The sequence below is a fragment of the Uloborus diversus genome, chromosome 2 (genome assembly GCF_026930045.1).
Source record: "Uloborus diversus isolate 005 chromosome 2, Udiv.v.3.1, whole genome shotgun sequence".
NCBI classification, from domain to species: Eukaryota; Metazoa; Arthropoda; class Arachnida; order Araneae; family Uloboridae; genus Uloborus; species Uloborus diversus.
In genome coordinates, this window is record NC_072732.1 from 141,718,642 (window position 1) to 141,735,175 (window position 16,534).

Below are 16,534 nucleotides of genomic sequence, written 5' to 3' on the forward strand. Positions count from 1 at the left end.
ATCTCCAACTTCGAACTCAGCTCGAAAAGGAAAAAAAAGGAAAAAAAAAGAGAGATTATGATCTTTCCCAAAACCAGAAAGATAATTTCCAAGAAAAAGGAACAGAGGCGGCGCCTATCAGAAAGTCGGGAGCCGGCGAAGAACAAAAAGAAGTCATTTTCGCGAGTGGGTATGGATGAGCGGACACCGGCTATTGGTTGCGAAGTCTACGTCACGTGACGCATCAGTCACCCTCTCTCTACCCGGGAAAGGGGCGAAAGTGCTCGAATTCCGAGGCGTGGGCGTCACAAGCATCGGATCGGCCGGACACAGCAACGAGACATTCCAACGCTTCTACAAAATTCTATTGAATCGGTACAGACGAGGAATTTTCCAATTGGTAAGTCAAGTGCGGGTTCTTATCATTTTTGCTTTTTTTTTTTTGACTTGGAGTGGTTGATCGGGTGCGAAGTCCGTTCTAAATTCCCTACCGCAGACAAGACAGTTATTGTGCGGAAGGAGAAATCGCCGCGGGGTTACTCTTGACGTCATCTTCTGCCTCACTTTTCTCCTAAGCATGTGTTTTCCTTTTTTGTTGACTTTTGAATGTCATTGGAAGCGCTCCGCGTAAAAACGCGTGTAGTGATGACACATGTTGAGCGTAAATAAAGCTGTTTAGCAGAAATCGCAGCGTTTTGGCAATGCCCGATTAAGATATCAAGGGGCCCAAGATCAAAATATTTTTTAGGGTCCCCTATATTCAAGCATTACAATTTACAATTTTAGCCACTGACCAAAACAGTTTTTGCCATTTGGAGGCCCCTAAATAGCGGGGGCCTTAGGCCACGCCCTAGTTGGCCTATTCAGTAATCAGGCCCTACGTTTTGGGGAGATCTAGATCAGTGTTTTCGAACTTTTTCAGGTCATGTTTGACTGCCGGACTACCCAATTTTATGGATTAAATCTCCTCATCATCGCTTTTGAAGAGCTAAAATATTGCATCTTTTAATGCAGGGGCTTCAACTTGTGAATAATACATATTTTATGGGCGCAAATGTTTTTGGTAAAATTACATGGGCACTCACTTTTCTTGAAATAAAAGAGACGAATAGGTAAAGACTATTAATAATTTTTAAACCAATTGATTTTATTTTATCATATTTTAAAGTTGGGATGCATTGGGTATCCGGCAGCCGACACATCCGGTAGATTTTTAGATATCCAGTATGTGATCCACCACTGCACTAAATAGTCCTCTATCAGGCAAGAAATTTGGAAAATGACCTCAGGAATGAAGTTCTCTTTCAGACAGAAATTTGGTGTTAAAAAGTTTCGACGTATTGGAAAATAATGACAATTAGTCCCAAGCAACAAGTTCAACACTTACTTTCAGTAGCACATTTGACAACGCAATGTATGTATGTGCTTTTACCAGCGGCGTGCACAACACAGGTGGAGAGAAGGATCACCTGTTGACCCGGGTCCAAGCCTGAAGGGGCCCGAGATTTTTATGATGAGGACTGAAATACATATAGGAACGTAGTTGTAAACAATATGAGGTGGGACGTAAAGGTCATTTGTGACGGGCCCCAAAATTTCTGTTTACGCCCCTGGCTTTTACCGATGTCTATATTATGATAATACTGTCCTCTCCGCTCAATAGAATATCGTCGGTTCCAAGAAATATTGTTCGATTAAGAGGGATATTTGATAAAGCGGGGAAATTTTCTTTACCTTTCTAAATTGACAACATTTGTCTTAAAACGTAATAATTATAAATCAATAGCGTTATGAAAGAAATAACTCTTGGTATTTGTAAAAAGTTTTAGAAATAAGTAAACAACAAATCAGTTTACTAATTTATTCATACATTATAGTACGTATGAAAATTATAAAAAGTAACTTGCAACTTGAGTTACGAAATGTTTGTCCTTGCACCTTATTTTAGTAAAATGTTTTTGTTTTTTGAAAAAATTCTGCATGCTCCAAGGTCTTTTGTCAACACTTTTCCAAGTCCTTTTCCCCCTTCTCGTCTGCCGTATTTTACATTCAATATTTTTCAATTTATTATCGTCTGAAATGTGTATATTTCTTTGTGTTATTTAATTTAGCTATCGACTGCGCTGTTTATTGTTTTTTGTAAGGCAACGACAAAAAAAAAAATTAGATAGTATGGAGGAAATGTTTTGATGAAAAGTAGAAGTTTTTTCAAGCCTGTTGAAGGCAGAAAATATTGTTTTATATTTTTTCGTCAACAGTTGTATTTATTTAACTTATTTCTAACTTATTCAAAAAAATTTTAACAAAAATATTTGCGAAAGCTGATAAATATTATTCGATTATCTGTTGAAGTTATTCGATTAAGCGGGGATTTTAAACATTGCATATATGGGGAAATATTCGGTTCCGCGAGGTTTTGTTCGTATAAGCGGGATATTCGTTTATTCGTTACCCGATTAAGCGGGGCTGACAGTATTGTGAAATGGGTAGCGCCTCTGATCCGATCTTGCTTCTCTTTTCCTAAAAATCTCGATCATCTTCCAGTCTTAGTCTTCGTCAGGTCCGTCAATTCGGGGGTCGGGGGGGGGGGGCTGGAATTGATCCCCTAGCTTTGAAAAATCTATGGCTTTCATGTGTATACATGGGCGTGGTTTTTGTTGTTTTTCCATAAAATGTGCATTGAGTATATCCCCCCCCCCCCCACCCACCACCCTCCGGAAAGATTCCAAATGACGGGTCTGCTGTTCGAAATCCCGTACAAATCCCACTCCGAATTGGTGACCGCATCCTTTTAGGAGTCGGAGTGGGGGGGGGGGGGGTTGGCGTCCGTGGACGAACCTTTGAAAGGGCATGGAGCAAAACTGCTCACAACAAACAGACAAACGTGACAAAAACAGTGTATTTGTAAACTAGAAATAAAAATATGAGGTATCGAATGGAGAACAAAACACTAATTGGATATCATTTCTGGGCGTATCCAGAGGAGGTGGGAGGGCAAGGAAGTGCAGCTGCCTCTTTTCCAAAGTAAAAATATATTTTGAAAAAATTAATCGATGGTTGTTTCAATCTCTAAATTTATCGAGGATTTCGGTTCTAATACTGTGTGACTCATTTTGAGAGCTCATTGAAAAGGAACAGATAAGGTCTTTAGTTGGGATAATACCGCAATGAAGATAACGAAAGGCAGTGACGCACACAGGTATTTTTCGAAGGGGGGGGGGAGTCCAAGATCGAAGATCCACCATTCTCATGTAATACTCCATTACAGTACCCGAACATATTCTTTTGATTTTGTTAATTGTTGGGAACGAAAAACCTTTTAAAAATATTAAATAGTTAATTAGTATTAGTCAATAAAATTGATTTATTAATAACTAGTGGTACCCGCACGGCTTTGCCCGTAGTAGAAAATTAAAAGGTCATTTGGTTCGCCTGTATATTTACAAATAATGGATGATGAATTTCTCGCCAATTTGCTGTGTTAAACGGCTCGCCCATGTTACGGTTCCACGTTATGATAATTTCGTAATTTACTCTTCCACGTTGTGATAATTTGCTCGGTAAAATGTTCTTAAAATTAGAATATAAAAAGAAGAAAATCGAATTTCGAAAAATCGCTTTGAGGTGCATACCCCATGCTGCAAACTAATTTTGCAAATTTCATGAAAATCGGCAGAACTGTCTAGGCACTGTGCGTGTCAGACATCCAGACAGACAGAGATCCGGATATTCAGACATAGAAACTTTCAGCTTTATTATTAGTAAAAAGACAAACACTTAATTAAAATTCCGGAAAGTACAAGAACGTATGTATTCAATTTACTCATAATTAAAAATACACTTCGATTTTTCAGGGGAAGAAATATGGAAAATGAATTTTATTTATTTTTTCATTTATTAAATCTGAAATTATTGTTACCTTTGCTTGGAGTTATTTTACGTACTCCTTACATAGGATTATAGTCAATCAAAAAAAAAAAAAAAAACTGAAGGGTGATGGGAGGGTCCGAACCCCCTGGAGCCCATGCGTGCGCCACTGACGAAAGGTAATATAGCATCAAAAAACACTCCCCTTTTCCACAAACTCCCCACAAATAATTGTTCTCTCTTTTTCAAAAATGTTATTACGTGCAATCCCATCCCTCCTATACAGTGGAAAATTTTAAATTTAAAAAAGTGCCACTCCCAGACCCGTCAATTAAAAACTTACTGGGTGGGGAGGGGGTTAGGATGAAAACAAGAAATACATACATGCATGCAAAATTACAATGTTTTCAATATCTGGAGGGAGGCACAATTAACCCGCCCACCAATTGCCCAAATGACGGGCCTAACCCTATTCCATTTGAGCTGGCGATACGCTTTTGATATCATGTCTGATAACTTTATTTTTTCGCAAAGTATGTGAAAAGTAGCAAAGAAACGAATAAAAAGAACACTTTGATGGGATGAAAGAAATAAACTCAAAAATCGTCTTCTTTTGGATGACATATGATTATCCTTATAGAATCTCAAGTAAAGTTTGCACAAAATGACAAATAATTCCCAAAATAAACCTAGATTCGTTAAAACTACTTACTTTTCATAGATCCGTTACTCCATCATAAAAAGGTAAATATATTGCCGCAAACATGACATTAAATGTATCTTATAAATGCTAATAGCACATCTGTGGTACTGTTGAAGTATAGACACAAGTGTTATTTTTCTCAACTTCCTTTTCGTAATAGGTCGTCTGAGCTCATTATAACTAGGTAATGTGATATGACGGTGCTGCTGGCATATTTAGTTGTGCTTTTAGTATCCTGGTGTCATGCTCATGCAGTTAAATCCATTTTTTTGAGCTTTTGATTCTTTAGAACAGACTAGGGTCATTTCATGTCAAATCGCCTAATACCATGTGCCGTCGTGTCTCAGATTTTGCCCATTATTTTTTTACAAACAGATATCTATGAGAAAAACTGAAATTAATTTGTTTAGATTTTTTGAAGGAAAATTACATTTTGGAAATGTTTTCCAAAATTTCGATTTTTGATTTTTTTTTCGGAGTCACCCTTTTGGTATGGATTTATAAAAATCTCTCTAACTTCCTTATTTTTCAACCAATTAAGCTGAATTTGGTATCAATTTCAGAATAATACTTTTCTCTATTAGTATAAGCAACAGAAAGTATTCTGTGAATAGTGGAGTGTTCTCACTCCTTATCTAAAGTCTGTTTATGCTTTTCAATTGAGAGATTTAATAATTTATATCTCCAGAATACCAACTAATATTTGCATCAAATTTTTTTCGCGGTATATTTAAATCATTCTCTTGCTATGTAGAAAACGTCAGAAGGGTGTTTTTTTGCTGTATTAAAAGAAAGAAAAAGTTTTTTTGCAGAAAATTTACTTCAAATACAAGTTTTCTATAACTTTCAAGTTCTTTGAGCTTAAAAAAGTTCAAAAACGTTTCAGAACACAATTAGTACTGGACTTTCAAAGAAATAAAAATTGATTCGTAGAAATCGTAAATTGCTAAAAAGTTATTCACTTTGGGGAAGAATAATGCAAAAACCCCCGTCCAGAGTTGACAAAAAAAAAAACTTTTTGACTGAAAATGTACTAAATATTAAGACTAATAATAAGAAGAATAGTTTTAAAAACATTTCTAACAAACTTGTGTAGCATTTTTTCGGACATTAAAAGCCAAAAGAGCGGATTACTTCGGTCCACATTTCGGAACTTTTCTCCTCTTTTCTCAATAATTTTGAGATTATTCACATTTCCAAACTGTGGAAACCTTTCTTACGCATCTAGAGTTCTTTTAATTTAATTTTGAATACTGATCACTTTATTAATATGGGCCAATGTTACCCTTTCGTTTGGGTTACTTCGGTCTAAAGTGATTTTCCCTATTTAAAATTTTTGTAGAACTAACTAGAGCAGAAGAAAAACGTGTGTTAATAGGAATATAGGAAAAACTATTTATTTGAAAATAAAATACATTTTTTACAAGAAGTTTGAGTCACACATAATTTGATTTAAGAAAAATTAAAAATTTTGAAAAATGTGTGTGCATATCTAGTTATCGTTTCAGAAGTAATCGACGGAGAACAGTCATCTTTTCATTAGTTTTGGAGGTAGAATAGTTTTATTAAGATAACACCATTTATAAAACAAAGGATAATAAATTTTGGGTCCCTTTCAAAGCGTTTCGGAGAGTTCCATGCTCTCAACTTTCGCTCCTCCTTCTCTCGCATGAACCGCTATCCTAGGAAACCTGTACTCATTTTATTTTGCAATAATTAAATTCCGCAAACTTTTCAACAAATTTAATAAAATTTGTAAGAAGTAGATGCAACCGTTTTCTAAACCTCCTGCAAATTTTAATTCCTCTTATTCTTTCATAATAAAAGCCAAATAACTGAGTCCTGAAGATTTGAGTCTGTAATCGCTCCCTCTTCATCCGTTGCTGAGAATTCCTTGTGTTTTTCCTGTTTCAAGTTTTACTTTTAGCTTTTTTTTCCCCTTTTCAATATCTGTCTGACATATTTTTTCAATTTTTTATGCTGGGCCAAAGCAGGTTCGTGCACAGGAATTTTAGGGTTCGTCACAATTGACATTTTTGGGTCCCTCCCAATATCCTTTATCTCTACGCGTTTTCATCCCCCCCCCCCGCGCCGCATCATATTCATACAATATAAGAAAGACTTTACAAATTTTGCCCATACCAGTATTTTTTTTTTACAAAAGTTGCTTTTAGAAAATTTTTTTATAGAATGTTAACTTGCTAATTAAAATGAAAAAATTTTCAAACCAAGTCATTTTGTTTAACTTCGTTACTGAAAGAGATTAATAAACTTATATGCACACATTTTAAGTATTAAAAAAAATAGGTAAATAAAACAAACAAATAGGTAAATAAAACAAAGTTAATTTACTTAGTTTTTATTTGATATTCTTGAATAATAAGCTATTTACATTTTTACGTACTGCTTAATGTAAAACCACAAAACAAAATGCCAAAAACATATTTTAATTACATAACATCCAGGGTAAAATCATTTCAAATTAAACTTTTCCTGAAAAATTAAAATTTGTCATAAAAATTTGAATGATACCTCATTTTAAAGGTGAAAGCTTGCAGATTTTGAATATGTTTTGATAGTGCTTATACTTGTAATAGAGTTTTAGTTTTAAGTTTATGTTTAGGCATCATACATCAATTAGCTAGAAACAGCAGTACACAGGGGCAATAAGTTAGGACTATCTGTTTAAAAAGGAAACTATCAAGTATATTTTTTCTTTCACCTGTTTTATTAGCATAATGTTCAAAGGTTCTGATTAGTTTATAAAGATTTTTTAACAATATGGTTAATGTGTATAAAAATGCTTATGAAAATTTTCTGACTTACTTTGGTAAGTCCGTTACTAATTTTGGTTTAAAATGATGCTATAAATTTATTTTTTAGCAGAAAACTCCCAAAATGTAAGCTTCCTTTTTTTTCAGTTAAATAACCTTGTACTAAAAAATAATTACTATTTGATGAAAATGATTCGGTAAATCAATGGCAACGGACCCCCGTACCAGTACGTCCGATACAAAAATTAAGCATTTTTTAAATCTTCCATTTTTTAGATGGTTTTAGTTTTATTTTTGTATTCTAAATACGCAAATCTTTTTTTTTTACGAAATAATCGATCATTTTATTTAAAAATTAAAAAAATAATAATAAAAGTTTTTTTAAAAGGTATACTTAATTTTTTTTTTAATTTTATGATTTAAAGAGAAAACGCTAAAAAATTTTGGCTATTTATCTTGGTAATGTTTTTAATATTTACTCATTCTTGCTCTTAAAATGACTCAATTCAAATCACTGAAAAAGCATTCAAAAACATCCTCAATTCATGTGTATGGTAAACACGGTTGATGTATGAAAAATTTGAAAAGTTAAGTGATGTGAATAGTTTTACAGGTGAGTTTCTTAAATTTTATTTAAAAGTCAAAAGAAAATTAAAAGTGCTCATTGGGCTAATTCTTGATGTACTTCAAACTAGATATTCATGTAGTAACGAAAAATAATAAAAAATATGCGTTAATTTCGGACTGTTTAGATTATGGAAAATTGATAGTTTATACTTATCTCAGATGTTGAAAAGTGAATATACGAATTACTCTTAAAAGTGTAACCAAGCCTACTTCACTGGGGCATGCGTTTTGTAACTTTCAGCTAACTTGACAACATACAAGAGAAATATAAAACTAAAATTGAAAATTAAAATATTGAAGATATTATGAAATATAAACGTTTAAAGCAATTATTTTTTTCACTGCGCATGCGCGAGAAATAGCAATTTACAACCTTCATAATTCAAAACCCAAATAGATCCCCTAAGTCATAGTGAATTCCAGTTCAATATCTTAAAAATTTAGAAAAATATCAGTGATCTAATGAGCCGAATTTCGATAAATAATTCTTGGATAGACGACGAATCCTTAGGGATCGTTCGCGAATTATCTGTGTTAATCGTGAAACACACTGAACAATTGCTGGCAAGTCTTGCAAATTTGCAAACGACCCCTTATGATTTCACATCGATCAAAGAATTTTATTGTGATTTGACTCATTATATCGCCGATATCTTTCTAAATTTTTACGATATTGAACTGGAATTTGATTATGAGTTGGGAGATCTACTTGAGTTCTAAATTATAAAGGTTATAAACTGCAATCTTTCACGGATACGCAGTGAAAATTTAATTGCTTTGATCATTTATATTTCATCAAATGTTCAATGTTTTTAACTTCAAATTTTAGTATTCTGTTTCTCTTGCATAATGTCTAATATTCTGAAAGTTTGGCAAGGGGTGATGAAAAACTTAGCATGTTATGAGCCAAAAACCCTCAAATAAGATTTATTTTTGAAAGAAAAGCTTATATTTTCGTGAATCTAAGTGATACTTTCACAGAAATACATATTTACACAGTAAGTAAACTCATTTCTGAAATTTACAGCATATTCCCAGCTATTTACGATGATGGTTGATCAAAAACCTTTTTTTATTTTATCAATTTGTTACTGGATCCCTAAATGCATAGATAATTTAATTTTTATTTTAAAATAACTGATGGAGCCTACTTATTGTGCGAAAAAAAATTACAGAACAGTTAGTCTCTTATTTCTCTAGAAATCCGTAAAAAAAAGTGAATTTTTGAAAGTGTCTAAATAACTTGGTGATATAGTCTGCGCTCCCCAAAATATATTTTTTTCCCTTAAATAATAGTCACCTTAGTAGTAATGTAGTTATGTAGCAAGTGAGTTCTATACAGGCGTCCCTCGTATAACACGGTACTTGTACAACACGGTTTCAATATTAAACGGAACCAAATTTGCGATTATTATAGCACGGTTTCGACATTACACCTGGTACGAAACTTCAACTTAATATTTCATGGTTTTGATACAACAAGAATTTTATATTTTAAAAAGATTGAATTTCATTTTTGTTTAATACATTCTGTTAATGTTTGATAATAACTCTAATAAGTTTTTACTAGGTTTTTATGAAACTTGGTTTCGATACAACACGATACACATCCCTTGACTCACATTATTCCTAAGTCTCGTATCGTCAACACGATAGATATTGACACGATTTTTGCTATGTACATGATTAATTAGTGTAAAAAATAAGTTTAGACATTATTTTTAAAAAAGTCTTGCATAGCGCGGTTTCAATACTACACGGAATGAATTAACCGTGTTATACGAGAGACGCCTGTATTCACACTTGGAATTATGTAAACAAAAATATTAATGAAACTATAAGAACAATAAATATAACACATTTATTAACAAAACTTCTTGGATATACACATTGAAATTCAACTACACCTTAACATCTAATTTTAATCAACGGGGCTCCCACCTAGATACTTACAAAAGTGGGGCTTTGCTGCCCGACCGTCCTTGGGCAAAGTTACAACTAGCCCATTCGTAAGTCGTAACGGATTTATCACGTCGTAAATACGAGGGGCACCCCACGACATAAGGACTCTAGGGTTCCAAAAAGGCACATAAATATATTTTTAATAGCTCTATTCATCTCTAAGGAGCTACCCAAAATGGCTTTGCGACGAAGCACCGAACCAGTTAACCCCCCGCTGTCGGTCATGCAATATTAAGAATGTGAAAAGATCTTCAAAATAGAATTATGGAATTTTAATAATGTACACAAAATATTTGCCATTAAATTAATCATATAGAATGCATCGTTTATCCCATCCGAATCCCTCTCAAACATCAAATCAAGCATTATTCTTAAATTAGAAAAAAAAAATTTCACGCCGAGAACAAAGTTACCAATCGAATCAAAACTAAAACTGAAACTCTTTTGTATAAGGCTAGATTGGCGACGATACCGATGCAGACTGTCTTTCACGTGCAGAGGGCAGGCAGTCATCAGATACGGGCGGGACTGGACGAACTTGTCGCGTACTTTCCGATGTGCGCACGAGAGGAAGAGGAACTAGTTTCTCCTTGCGCTATTGTGAAGACATACTGACTGATTTATAAGGAACAGTAATTTATTTTCAATTCTAAATGTAAGTTTTAATACTTACTAGAAGCTAATTTTAATAATTTAAATTGAACTTCCCTTTTTGACTTATTTTTAGGCAGAATTGTATTAAAAAGATTTTAAAAATTAAAAAAGTTTACGTGTAAAATTATTTCTAAAAATTTGAGCCCCCTTGTGGCTCGGGCCCAGGCCAACAGGTGTACTCCCCCCCCCCTCCCCTCTTCTTGTGCACACCCCTGGGCCAAATTAGGTCGTAAATTTCAGGTTAGGAGATAAGTTGTCAGTATGAAATTTTTAAATCAAAACCTTAACAGAAATGATAAGTACAACTATGCTACTACATAAAGTATTGAATAGTATTCAAAAATAGGTACTTAACAAACTCTTAGCTGATATAAAACTGCTTCTGCATGTAAAAGTTTGAGAGGTTATAAAGACACATGTTAGCGCAGGGAACACAAAACCAGAACTGTTGCTCCTTGTGGAGAGCTATCAAACTGCTTGGTATACACTACAGACTTGACAGCTATCGTACGGGATGTCTGAGTCGAAAGCATTTGACTTTTAATATTTTAAACTCTGTAGATAGTAAAAAAAAAAAAGAAAGAAAGAAAAAGAAAATTTAATTTTTGTTACATTTATCTTTTTATTATTTAACCTTTGCATTTGTGCAGTTGGTAAAAGTGGAAGAACAAACAAACTGACGACGGAAAAACGATAGAAAAGGAAAAGAAAAACTCAACGGTTCCTTCTCAGGCCGAATTATGTGTTTGTAACATAATTTGCAGCATGCATCATGACGTTGTTCTGTTACTTTCAAAAGTAAACTTTTTTGATAAAGGGAAAAAAAGTTAAATTATCTATAAACAAATAATAGCAATTCAAAATTCCAAGTGACTACCGATGATTGACACAAGGTAAAATGCGACTCATATGCTCCACCTTCCACCAGGGGTGGCCACCTGGGTGGGGGAGGGGTCATGACGCAGACTGCACTATTGAAATTTTGCGGGGAGATTGTTTTAAGGAGTATTTTTCTCTTTTTTTGGGGGGGGGGGGCGTCCTTTGTGGTATTTGGGGAGGGGGAGAGTAGCGTCTTGCTCTTGTGGGAAATGAGCACCCCTGCCTTTCACTGTACACTAAAGGGGCATAAATGCATTTAATCTACTTTTATTAGTTTCACACGTATGCATTAAGCTCCGGTTTCTGAATGGAATCCGACATTTTCTTGTAATAAATTCAGTTAACAGTTTTTCGTTCTGAAACTCTTCTTTTCATTTGTGACTGAAGTGTTTTAACAGCATCTTGCCCCTTAATGATATGTCTTCCCTCTCCTCTGTAATATTTAATGATTCGAAGAATTCATCAATGAGAACTAGAGCAGCGTCAATTTCTTGAATTGCTGCGTTATAATTTCTGCTTTTGTTGATTGTGATAAGGGGATCATTTTTTAACCTCAACATTTAATTATTTTAGGCAACTGTATGTGTAGTGTTGAAAAAAAAAGAAAGAAAGTCGCATGCGTTTTACACTTTATGCTTAGAACATTAAAGAAGCCGAAGTAAACACTTAAAAATGATTTTTTTTTTTTATTTTTTTGCAACGTACAAATCCTTTTGAGTACGTTTCGTGCTGATTTTAAAGAAGAATAAAATTCTTGGTCATACAATTTACTTTTATTAACAGTATTGCTTTTAAAAACTGCGATCCACTAATTGGAAGTGGGCAAACAAATACATATTCAGTCCTTAGCGAAATTCGCATGATTAAAATGTTTAGTATGAAAGTGTTGAAACAATTCTATCCGTCATTTGATTAGAACATTCTCTAATGGGATAGGGGCTGTTCATAAGTGATGTCATACTTTTTTTAACAAATGTGACTCGGCTCTCCCCATTGTCACTAAGTGGTACACTTCACTTAATCCCCTTCCCTTCCCTTATGACGATTTCACTATAGTATTACATAAACATTTTATTATGAAAACTGTTGTTTTTTCAGCCAAAATGTGAGATGCTTCACTTTTTGTTACCTCCTCCCTTCTTCTTGTTGCGTTCTGAAAAACTTTCTTTTATTGCTTCAATGATCTGTATATTATCAGCAGACTTTTGTTTTGACACTACTGTGTTTTGTGTGTGTGTATGTTTTTTTTTTTTTTTTTTTTTTTTTTTTTTTACAAATTAGTTGGCTTAGTTGGCAAACAGTATCGGGTAAGCTACTGAATTGGAAAAAACTCATAATAGACATAGCAAATTTGACATAAAGCCTTAGGGATGTTTTAAATAAGCGTGTAAAACCTACCAATGAGTAAAATAAAACGAAATTAGGATTATAATTTCGCAGTAAGTTACTGCCCCTAAGTCAGGGCAAATGCAAAACCACATGTAATATACCGACAGCCCAGTTATCACGTCCAGAGACTGCAGTTTCGTTTATTGTTATGTACTCGGCAGTCTGGAATAGTGAATAGACGTTTAGGACGAAACTGCAGTCTGTACTACTTATAATATATAATACTACTTATAGGGTAATGTACTGCTTATTACCCCAGCTTTGCCTTCAATTTACGAGTTGAGTCGCACCATGCTGCGGAATCTCGCTATCAACTATCAAAGGAACCTCTGACTCTCAAACTATGAAGGACTGCGTGCCAGGCGCCTTGCCTTCAGAAGACAACACAATAGATGGTGGTGCCATCTATGGACAGTTCGAGAATTTAGAACCAGGCCAGGAGCCGAATAACTTTCTGGTCTGACTCCCCCAGAGGTATCGTTTCACTTGGAGGACATTGTGACCACGAGCATATTTAACGTCGCCCGCAGTCACCTTTAATGACGACGGTGAATCTTCGACCAGCGAGGATCGAACCTGAGACCCTCCGGCCCCAAGTCCAATGCCTTACCGATCAGGCCACCACGGCCCCGGAATCTCGCTTGTGAGATAAATTTACTTTATCTACCAGTACAGTTTGTTGGCACGCTCAGCTTCAATGAAATGACATCTGCCTCCAGCTCGGAACTGGATCCAGTGTGGAAAATGTCACGTCCATGAGGAGTGTGCTGTAGGATCGTCCATTTTCTTTGAAAGTGAAACTGCAACTTTTGTTACGATGTAGGATCTGGGCTAATAACCGTATGCAATGTTTATTAGGACCTATTATCATTTGAGGAGTTCACTTTCAAAACGGATTGTATCGACTTTTGGAAAAAAGTTTTTTTCTTTCGTTTTCAGAATCCCTAATATAAGCCCTATCGACCTATGAATTTCTTTCTTCTCGAAGTGGTTTATATCTACTGTTAAAAAATGCATTAACATTGATTTTACCACCTAAACGGTGCATATCCATCGCCTTATTTCTCGCCAGGTCTTCTACAGCAAAGTGGAACTTATCCCTTATTTGCCTGTACCCACTCATTCACTTTCATATCAAAAGGGCACATATCCAAATTTGAATTTGTCACTTCTAACTCAAAAGTAGTTCACAAAAGAAATAGTGGAACGAAGCACTGACTGAGCATTTCCAATCAAGCATGATACCCGTCTTTATTAAGAGATCGCAGCACCTTGCGCCTTGGGCAAGTCTGTTATCAGTTAGGCAAGCACGACCTCAAATTGTGATTACTTAATTAATATTAAATAATTAATATTCCTATTAAATTGTGATTGATTAATGATTAAATTGTGATTAGTTGTGAAAAAATTATGATCTTATTAAAATTAGTACCTACAACGTTGTTATTAGAATCGGCTTGGGAGATTTCATTGTTCAATCGAAGGTCTGTTTTTTTTTCTTTTTTTTTTTGAAATGTTCAACGAAAAGAACAAAATAAGTAGGAAGGAATAAAGTAGAGTATATATATATATATATATATATATATATATATATATATATATATATATATATATATATACTAGAGGACCCGACAGACGTTGTTCTGTTCAAACTTTGTAAATTAAAAAGTTATAAAAAGTCAATAAACTTGAACCGTTCTGTTGAAAAAAATTTCAGTGACTAAAAGTACTTCTTTTGACTGAAGGAAATAACCCCATTCTTTGCTTCTGCCACTATCAGCAAGGCCATGGCTAAAGTACATTAGCCCTTGGTCTTTGACGTCCACAAATTTGGCGACAATTGGGAAAATTGCTAAGACTCCTAGTTTTTAAACTCTTTCCGCAATTTCTACATTGTCTGGGGGAATTATCATAACGTAGATCGTAAATATGCAGAATTGGCGAAAATATTTCCCCATTGCTTAAATTCCGACGCGCCAAGTTTGTGGACCTTTAAGAAATTAAAATGAAGCGAAGCTAAAAGACGTAACCATGGCAATGCGAAACAAAACATCAGTAATTTTAATAGAGATTAGAATTATTCGAACTTTATTTTTAACGGCTTGTAACTTTTTTTCCTTTGGAGATAGAAGGTTACTTTTTCGACCAGAGGTCGAGATATTTCTGGAGTGAAAAATGTCGCTTTTTCCAACGGTTTCAAAAGGAAAACTGTGAGACAATTCCTTCACTTTTTATTGATAGATTTAATAAAGAAAGTATTGCCGAAATTTCAGCTAAGCCTAAAAAAGTTCGAGATTAAAACGCAAATTGCTCCCGTCGTAATAAAGTTAGAGCATTTGAACAAATTGCTTAGAACGCGGAAAATTCTACCCTTTCTAACGATATAAAATATTAATGTATGCAAGTAATTTTTCACCCCTTTAATAGCCAATAATAGGCAATTTACGTGAAATTTGGGCCTAAATTGGAATAAAAAAAGAACTATTTCTTGGATTTTTTACGAATTATAGCCTATGTTACTCAGTAAGAAGGCACCTTTCATACAGTGAAAGAATTTTTCAAATTGATGCAGTGGTTCCGGAGATTACCTCGAACATATAAACACACAAAAATTCGTCCTCTCTCTTTATAATATTAGTAAAGATATATTAAAAACTGTTGAATATTTTGTTTCAAATTTAAAGTTTATTTCTGAAAAAAAAAAATGCGTGTTTTTTTGCAAAAGGGATCACTTTTCACTCCAAAGTCCACCGTACCTACCACTATTTGTGGTTTAACCAGTTGGATGGGAACCTGAAGACAGCTCTGATTTTTTTGAACCAGACCAGAAACCGAGCGTTCCTTGGTCCTGCACCCTCAGAGGTATTGTTTCTCTTGGAGAACTTTGTGACTACGAGCTTATTTAACGTCCCTCAGTCACCATTAATAAAGGTGGTGGATCTTCGATCCGGCGAGAATCGAGCCCGGGACCCTCCGGTCACAAGTCTGACGCCTTACCGATCAGGCCACCATGGCCCTTGCAAATGAGATGATATCCACTGTTTTACACCAAAAAGGAATATATCCAAAATAAAATTGGCAATTTAGGTCTGATAAAATTGAGGAAAAATTCCTTGACTTTATTTTACTCACTGGCAAGTTTTATTTGCTTACGTAAAACATCACTGAGGCTTGATTTCAAATTCTGTATGTCTAATATGAGTTTTTCCCAAATTTGTTCACTTACTCCATACTGCTCGCCAACTTACCCCGTGATGGGGCAAGTGTGCAAACTCTGCAAAGGTCAAGAAAGGGTTATGTAAAAAATTCACGGAGCATAGTAGTTTCAAATAAATAAATAAATAAATAAATAAATAAATAAAACTTCGTTGCTGATGCTATACAGATCATCGAAGCAATAAAAGAAAGTTTTTCTACTTCATTTACAGCCTTCAATAAAATAAAATTTAAAGTGTTCTCCAACATGTCTTCCTTACACATTGTTTAGCACTTATTCTAGTAAAAGAAAAGTAGCCACTATTTCAAAGAACTGACTACTAATGAATTTGTTACTGCATGCCACTGTCAACTGAAGAATTTCCCCAGTTTTGTTGTCCTTGAATTTTGGAGCGAAAACTTCAAATTCTTTCCGCATGCTACATTGGTTTTCCCCGCGTATGCTCTTACTCATCAACACGAATAGATTCCCGTCATGATTAAA

General features: G+C 34.5%; 1 protein-coding gene across 1 annotated transcript in view; it reads left to right on the forward strand.

Moving 5' to 3' along the window:
• The first annotated feature begins 259 nt into the window (after nt 1–259).
• The window catches only part of LOC129217377 (polycystin-2-like), a 73,758-nt gene continuing 57,483 nt past the window's right edge, over nt 260–16,534 (forward strand). The window contains exon 1 of the mRNA XM_054851667.1: nt 260–379. The gene's annotated coding sequence lies outside the window, so the exon portion shown is untranslated. The remainder of the gene's footprint in view (nt 380–16,534) is intronic.